This window comes from Solanum verrucosum, unplaced genomic scaffold (assembly GCF_900185275.1).
Source record: "Solanum verrucosum unplaced genomic scaffold, falcon-dt-bn FXZP01000108.1, whole genome shotgun sequence".
NCBI classification, from domain to species: Eukaryota; Viridiplantae; Streptophyta; class Magnoliopsida; order Solanales; family Solanaceae; genus Solanum; species Solanum verrucosum.
The window spans coordinates 1,896,999-1,906,600 of NW_026020274.1; the positions used below are offsets into that span (position 1 = coordinate 1,896,999).

The 9,602-nt window shown below is 26.6% G+C and overlaps 1 non-coding gene across 1 annotated transcript; it reads right to left on the reverse strand.

Moving 5' to 3' along the window:
* Positions 1-6,600: 6,600 nt before the first annotated feature.
* Positions 6,601-6,692, reverse strand: TRNAY-GUA (transfer RNA tyrosine (anticodon GUA)). Its single transcript is given in 2 exon segments — positions 6,601-6,636; positions 6,656-6,692. It is a non-coding gene; the product is annotated as a tRNA-Tyr (tRNA).
* Positions 6,693-9,602: the final 2,910 nt, after the last annotated feature.

Sequence of the window (9,602 nt, forward strand, 5' to 3'; positions counted from 1 at the left end):
TACAAGTTCTTTTGATTAAATTTCATAATTGAAAGCTTATCAAAGTAGACCCTGATAATTTCGAAAACGACAAACAGAAAAGAAAAATAAAGTAGATAAATGAGTTAGTAAAGTGGAAAACCCAGCTCTGATTAAAGATTAAAAGCAAAAAAATAATCATGATTTGAGTAATTAATTAAGCAAAAGTAAGACACATTTAGAGAATGATTAAGACACTAGATTAGGACAATAATATTAAACAAACCAATCATATCTAACCACGTGTAAATTACTCAAATATTAAGATACACGAGTTTTTTTTTTGCAAAGTAGGTCCACGTAAACTTGGACAGCTGGCATAATCCTACGTGTATATTTTTTGTCGGTGGAAGGTAAGAAAATAGATAAATAATAAAAAAAGGGTCATAGTGTAGGTCCCACAAGTGGCAGCCCATGAACATGGAGTCCGAATATACCGTCCACCCACTCCACATCGCCGACAGAATGATCTGACGGTTTGTAGAGCTCCACGTGTCATATCTTGTGGGTCCCATAAACCTTTTTGAGTGATGTTGGTGTGTCGTTTTCATTAGCTGTGAAGCAAAAACAGCTGCTAAATTTGTCCTTTTATGGGGCCCGGTTTTTTAATTATGACGTCATAAAGATGGAATTTTGGGATTTCACTGATTTTTATTTTTGCCTTTTTTAGAGTAGGGGTGTGCATTCGGTTTTTCGGTTTTGGTTTTGTAAAAGTATAACCCAATTCGATCCAAAATAAATTTGGTTTGGTTTGATTTTCCTCTATTTGATTCGATTTTTTTTTATTTGATTATTCGGTTATGTCAATAATTAATAACATAACCAAAGTAACAATATTGAATCCCTTAAATATATTTTCTAATATAAATCATAAGTAAAACTTAAAACACAATACGTATAAGTATACCTATTAAAGATGTTCAAACATAAAATATAGACGTAATCATCATGAAAGGCAATAACTAAAAAGGGACAAAAAGTGGTTAACTGTAATTTAATTCTAAACCTAAACATATATTACTATATATAATAAGTGGGAATATCTACTACTTAGCACATGACAAGTGTTACATGTGCTTAGATAGTGTTGTACATTCTTCTTTTATGGTTGTACCTTTAAAATTTATATTATTGGACAATTTAACACCATTAATCACAATAATTAATAAGTTAAAACATTATTTTTTTAAATATGAAAATTTGGATGACTCTCCAAATTTTATTTGTGTCACATAAATTGAGACAACAACAATAACATATATTGGGTCCATTTTAATTTATTTGTCTTTTTTTTGTGTTTTTTATATTTAAAAATTGCGTATAAATACTATAAATCATGATAATTGACAACATAAATTACTATATATAATAAGTGGAATATCTACTACTTAGCACATGACAAGTGTTACATGTGCTTAGATAGTGTTGTACATTCTTCTTTTATGGTTGTACCTTTAAAATTTATAATATTGGACAATTTAACACCATTAATCACAATAATTAATAACTTAAAACATTTTTTAAAAAAAATATGAAAATTTGGATGACTCTCCAAATTTTATTTGTGTCACATAAATTGAGACAACAAAAATAACATATATTGGGTCCATTTTAATTTATTTGTCTTTTTTTTGTGTTTTTTATATTTAAAAATTGCGTACAAATACTATAAATCATGATAATTGACAACATAAAATATGTTTTGAAAAAAATACAAAAAATTCCACTGATTCTTGAAGTGAATCTATCATAAAAATACTATAAATCATGATAATTGACAACATAAAATATTTCAAATATAAATACATATAAAAAAATTCTATTGATTCTTGAAATTAATCTATCGTTACAAATTATGTATAAAATATAATAAATCGTGATAATTGACAACTTAAAATATTTATTAAAAAAACACAAAAAAAGAAATTGACTGATTCTTAAAATTAATCTATCAATGTCACATAAAATGAGACAAAAGTAGTAATATGTATTATTTAATGTGAAATTATTGAAAACTACGTAAAATGTATTGTAAATCTTAACAATTAACAACATTTGATTGACTCTTGAAATTTTATATATGCTACATACATTGAGACAAACGGAGTAATATATATTAAGTTTTAAATTTACGTACAACCTTATTGCTTTCTGTAGGATTTGAATTATCGTGGTCATTTTTTTGGCTGATACAAATTTTGTACATTTTCTATTTTTTTTTAATATTATAAATCGCAATAATTAATAATTTAAAATATTTTTAAAAAATTATTAAAAATTGAGTTGGTTTTGGAAATTTTATTTATACTATATAAAATGGGACAAAGGAAACAACATATATCATTTACAAATGACTTATAAAGCATTAAAAATTACAATAATTACCAAATTAAAATATTTAAAAGCTATATAATAAAATAGGTTCACTCTCAAAATTCTATCAGACTCACATATATTGGGACATAAAAAACAACACATCATTTTAAAATTATCAAAAAAGTATTATAAATAATAATAATTAACAACTTAAAATATCTAAAAGAAATTTTAAAAGGGTTAATTTTATAATTTTATCCATATCACATAAATTAGGACAAAGTGACCAGTAATGTAGGTTATTTGAAAGTTACATAAAATATTATAAATCACAATAATTAATAACTTAAAACATTTTTAAAAAAAATATGAAAATTTGGATGACTCTCCAAATTTTATTTGTGTCACATAAATTGAGACAACAAAAATAACATATATTGGGTCCATTTTAATTTATTTGTCTTATTTTTTTTTGTGTTTTTTTATTTTTAAAAATTGCGTAAAAATACCATAAATCATGATAATTGACAACATAAAATATGTTTTGAAAAAAATACAAAAAATTCCACTCATTCTTGAAGTGAATCTATCATAAAAATACTATAAATTATAATAATTGACAACATAAAATATTTCAAAAATGTTGTATGTGGGTAGTCTTATTATGCCTTAAATAGTGTCAAAGAAAGTACATGTTTGTGATAAAAAAAACTTATTCCTTTATCCACGCAAACAATCGCTTCAAAAACTCCGTTATTAACCCCAAAACATACCATTTATATTATTGGGCTCGTGCATAGCACGGGCACCATTATCTAGTATATATATATATATATATAATTCAAATTTTTTTTGTTTTTCGATTTTTTATTTTTTAAAATCCGAAACCAAACCAAAAAACCAAATAAAATAATTTATTAATCCAAAACCAATCCAAAAAATAAAAAAACCAATCCGAATAAAAATTCGGTTTAATCCGAATAATGCACACCCCTACTTTAGAGTAATGTACTTATGTGAACTAATATAATAATTTACATTATTTTTGGTTGCTTTTTACCATGAAACACACAAGTGTGTTAGAATGACGAGGTCAAAGAAAGTTGTTAGACTTGAATGAATAGCGGGAAAATATTGGCGGCTACTTATACAATTTTGAGAAATTTGAAAAGTAGAGAAGATGGTAACAAGACACGTTAAAAATTATCTCACCTTCGTTTATTTTTACTAATACGCTTTCAAAAAAAAAGAATTTTTTTTTTTTTAACAATATATTTTTTACTCTTGTTATCTAAATGTTGGGGAATAAATAGTATTTGATAACTAGAGTAAAAAAGATACAAAATGATAAATTGTCGGTTAGTTTTTCTTTAGCTAAAATAATCAAAAACATTTTTTAAAACAAACACTAACAGAGAAGCTTTTTTCAATTATTTTTTTAAAATTGAAAATGCTATTAAATGGTTACTGAAAGATTGTTTAAAGAAATAAGTTGAGTTTCTACTTTAAAAAGATTCTCTTTGGGAGAATTAAAAATCTAAAGTGCTGCATTTTCAACTTTTAGTTATTCCAATTTCATGAAAATTACTCACTATCCAAAAACCACTACTACACAGATGTCTTAGAAATATATTTATCTCCAAGCTTTTCAAATTTTTATTTCCAAATTAAGGAAACACTTCAAAAGAAGAATGTTCAAGATAATTTGATATAATTCTTATAATCCATAATAATAGAAACTCGAACATAAAGTTTTGATTACAAATTAAAAGACATTAATTCTATAGTTAATATTTCTGTTATAGATTCTACTCGTTAATCAATGCAAAACATAATTTTTATTTTCATATAACAATTACACGTATCAATTGATTAAAGAAAAAAAGCAAGTGCATGGTACAAACGCATTCAAGAGAGAAGAACAAGTTAGTTGGCCTGGAGTTACTATAATGTCCTTCAACCACAACAATTAATAAGCAAATTAACTAAACGACCAAAGAATATTAAAAATTACTAAAAACTGATAATTAAATGTTGCTTTCTAATTTCAATACGTATAAGGAAAATTATTTCTCAAGGGTATCAAATTAAATTCCACTAAATACAGTACCGTCCAAGAATTAAACGATCTTAACATAAATGATAAATCTTTGTGAGGGCCAGATTTCGTTATTTATTTTTGAAATTTAATTAGCTTGAATCAATTATTTTTGACCACTGATCACTTCACAACTACTCTTGGTTTTCATGAAAGGTACAAATAACAAATCAATTATATTAATTCCAAAAAAATGTAGATGACATATTCAATTTTTCTAATATATTAAGTCCATTGGTTTTTCAAGTAAGAAGTTTGTTACACCATCAATTGGTACATTTATTTAGGAGTCCGTAAATAATAAAAGAGCAGAAAGCTAGCTGAAGATGGGACAACTTTAATAAAACAAAAAAAAAAACTTATATCAAAGTGAGATGTTCTCAGATACCTAATCATATTTTCTTTGTACGAATAGGCACTACATATACACTATTTAAAAAAAAAAAAAAGTGAGAAATTTCTTTGCACACTCCCTTCGTTTTATTTTATTCGATCCATATTAACTTAATGTTGTTCTTTATGAAGCTTTTATAAGGATGTACTTTATTAAACTAATCTTATCAATGATGTTTATGGAATTCTAAATTTGACAACATAGTTACTTAATATTAAAGTTAGTATGAAAAATAATAATATATAAAACCTCTTTATTTGTTAAAATGAATAAAGAAAGAAAATATTTTGAATATAAGAGTCAAGTAAAATGAGATCGAAGGAATAATAATTAATAAAATAAAAAAATATGATGACATATATCATACATGCAAATATTGAAGTACCAAATTAATGCATATGCTAACATAAATTGTGACAAAATAATTGAGATCCTCTAACTTTTATTATAAATCGCATATATAGTTCAAGCTCTATAAAAAACTTTTGGATAGAAAACGTTTATTTCTTTAGTATCAAGTAATTTCTGACTACAAAATAACTAAAACAAAAAAAAGTTGATGCAGACATTAATTGACTATCAATTGAATGATACAAGAGTACAAGACATTAGTTTAATTTCCAAGTCATTTTCTTATTTTTCTTTTTTTCTTTATCCTTTTTTTGCTACAAAGACTTTTATATTCTGTTCTTGGCCTCTTGTTTTTGTACGATAATCTTATGTGTGGAGAGAAATTTAGAAGATCTCATTCAAAGTAATAACAAATTGTCTTACTTGATGATGATAGTTTCTAAGATTAGAAATGAAAAATATGGAAAACAAGATTGTGAATCTTTCTTTGCAAAAATGAAAGATATATTTGGTGGGGGAACCTATTTTGTGGTAATAGTAAATATGTCTCGCTCCTCCCTCGTTTTAATTTATTTGTCTTACTTTTCTTTTTATTCGGTTAAAAAAAAGTCTCTAGCCTTTAAGCTATGTATAAAATTAAAACGAAAAAAATAAATTTAAACGGAGGAAATACTGATTAGTATTAGTAGGAATCTGCCGACACTCCAGGTGAGTCATGTGGACAATGTGCATTTTTTTTTCTCTATAAATAATATAATTGTTATTAAATGTATTTGTATTATATTATGTGCCACCGACAGTTGGCATAGGGTCACCTTCAAGCCAAAGGGGTACTACAATACTACTAGTACTAGTAAAAAACAGCTCATTTGTTACTTTTCTCATCAAACTTTATCACTTTCCAATTTCTTCATTTCCATCTGTCATCTGATTAAAAATCAAAAGTCCTTTGATTCATTGTATTAGTATAATTTATTATTAATTATAAAATCTAAAAGTTAATGTAAGATTTTGGTTGGCCACCTAAAAATACTAATAGCCCCACAATCAGTACACCAAATTAATAAATTATTATAATATAAGTTTTTACTCGTTTATCTAAACTTTTGATGATATGCTAGGGTTCATGTTCGATTTCTAAGAAGCAAACTATTTTTGCCAAAAAGTTTTTTTTTTATACTGTAACATGAAAATAATTTATGTGTGCAAATGATATCTCATTAATTATAACTCAAAACCAAGACATAACCTCTTGATGTTGAGATATTTATGGGTTAGTTCTATTCCCTCGGTTCACTTTTACTTTATTATTGTATCATAAGAAGCGTGTAAAATATAAAATCGATAAGTAAAAGTGAATGAAGGAAGTCTGTGAAGACCAGAAAACGAATTTTAAAAGAGTAAAAATAAATTAATTAAAAAATCCGACCTACCGGATTCGAACCAGTGACCTAAGGATTATCTGAGGGATTTTCCCACTACAGTCCTCCGCTCTACCAACTGAGCTAAGGTCGGATGATATTTATTTCTTGCATAAATAAATAACTATATAATTGTGGTTCACATAAGATGCACCCTTTATTAATGAGTGTCCACAAGTTCCAATACAAATAGAAAAAAAGGTTTTATGTGGTAATCATCAAAAGACTGGTATTGTAGAGGATTGAGATCAACCTAAACAACAACATGACTAAGGCTAATAAAATACTCATAGGGCTAGAAGTATGATATTTGGTATATGTAGCCTTTTTAACACTTTGTAGAAATCAAGGTAACTACACTAGTGATGATGATGAGTATCCTTTAAGAAATATTATGGTAAATTTTGTAGAAATCAAGGTAACTTAGTTTTCTTGGTAAATGTTATGTTCCAATGATTATTTTTGGTTGCTTCAACTTGAGAAAGATCCCCTTTTAAAAAAAGAATAAAAAAGAAGAAAAAGATACTCTATCAAGGCAAAGAACACATTTTAATAGTACGATAACATCTTTTAGAGGCAATAAATATATTTATTAACAAAGAGTGCTAAAACTTTTACCAGCATTAAATAATTGTCATTTGATTCAATGTCACTATAGATTTTAAGGACATTTACAAAAAGTGTTAGTTGCCCTAAAAATACAAATTTTATCATAATTAAGCTTTTATTAGTTAATTAATTACCGCTATTTTTTTTTATATAGTATGTATCCTCTTTAACAAATAAACAATTATAAGAAGGCATAAATGTAATTGATTATTTATATAAATTTATAATAGACGGTTGATGGCCATCTGTTTAATTAGGTAATATTCCATTACCAAAATTCTCGATTTTAGTCTCCATTTATTCCTCTAATACAACCAAAGAATTTTTACTGAAAAAGCTGAACAATGTCACTGGAGAATATGGATGTAGATGACGGTATTGATTTTATACATAAAAATAATTTATAATGAATGAATATTACATTATTCAAGAAGAGTATTTCCCAAAGCTTTGATTGGTGGGTGAAAATTATTTTCTTTAAAAAATATATAGTCAAAATTAATAGTAATAACATTTGCAAATTAAAGTGTGTTTTGATGAGAACAAATACTATAAGAAGTGGGGTGAAGTATGCATGAAAATAAGGTGCGCTAGAACGTCATTTGTAAGAACTTATTTTTTATACTTTTACTATTAATATCATTTTCATTCATTCTCAAGAAATTCATATTTTTCAATAACAATCAAACATGAAAAAATTGAAAAAAATATCGGATACACATCCTATATTTTACTAATTATTTGTTTTGGTCAAGGATATATATGCTTGTGAGGCATTTTGATAAGCAGGGTTTCTTTGCACCGATGTCTCGAATTCCAAGAGAATGGTTGAGTTATTAGTAAATGTTGTTGTGTCCTCTTATGCCAGCAACTCTTTGCCTGTCCTTTATATCACATGTCATGTTTATTTTGATCTACTCCTATCATTCTTTGTTTTTCCTCCAAATCAACACAAACCTTACAATATCTATCCTGCTTCTCCAAGTGGAGCTACTTTTTTGTTTCTATTCCTATTCCTAATCCTAATATAATTAACCTCTTTTCTCTCAAAAGAAAACATTGTTATTGAGGTGCTTAATGGGCTTCTTAACTTTGTAAACACTATCTTTGGGCTTAAATTGATTCATGAACAACTTTTTCCTTTTCATACAAGCTAAATGGAGTAATAAGGAATATATAACTGTCTAATTACACAAATATTTATATTAAAAATATTAATCTATTCTATATAGTGTTTATTTATTGTCTCACTAATTAATAACTTTGTATCAGATTTCAAATCAGGTATATATATCAACGATACTTGCTAGATACATGTATCTTTGATACTAGATACATTTTGTGTACATAAGGAGAGGAGAGAGCGAGATAGGATAGAGGCGAGTGAGAAAGTTGGTGTATCCTAGATACATGTGAATCACGCTTGATACAATGTATTTTAAAAAAATTACACTTGATTTGACCCCTATATATCCAAGATTCATGTATCTAAATATTTGGAGAAATAATATAGAAGCTAATTTCAAAAAGTAAAGTAAAGGCACGTAATTAGGTCCTAAACTAATTGAATTTATGTTTTTTTGCTCAAATAATAAATCTTGAGTACTAGCATAAGAGCGACATATGACGTTGGTAGTGTGTGATCTTAAACTTTTAACCTCATTTGTTAACATGTTTTGCATTTCACCTTGAAGGTTTTCCACGAGGCAACCAGAGGTCAAAAGAATTGCACTATTAAAAAACATGGTTATTTAGCGATAGATAATTTTGTAGCTAAATATTAAAATTTGTCGCTAATTCTATTTCGTGATTGACGATGATATTTTTTTTAGCTACGAGCAAATTAGCGACGGATAGATGCTCCGAGAAGCAATAGCCCATTGATCATAGCTAAATTCTATTTTAAAATAATAATAATTTTGGATGTAATTTCTTGTAGCGAAATTAATTGAATTAGCTCGATACCAAGAACGAGAAGGTGTAAATAACTTCTCAATATGACCTAATCAACTCTAGCTTTCAACTTGAGTTTCAATCACATTCATTTCTTGTTTGTTAGGATCACAATGAAAAAAAATGTACTTTTAATAGTAGTATTTGTTATGTACTAAACTATTGTATCATACTAGTTGGTGATCTCGACCCAAAAAAGGTCTTAAGTTTCGTGATGAAATTGTAGGCACTATCTTGTCTCTATATATGGACCACGGAGAAAAAGAAATAACAACTAGTTAATGTGCTTTACTCGATTTTGTTGCACTCCTTACTCTAATTATATAGATTTATAAAGGTGATCTGAGTTGATTAATAGTATATTTTTATTGTACAAGATGTTTTCATTTTTACATGTCGAATGATTGCAAGTTTTTACTTGACGCCATGAATCGAACCTAAG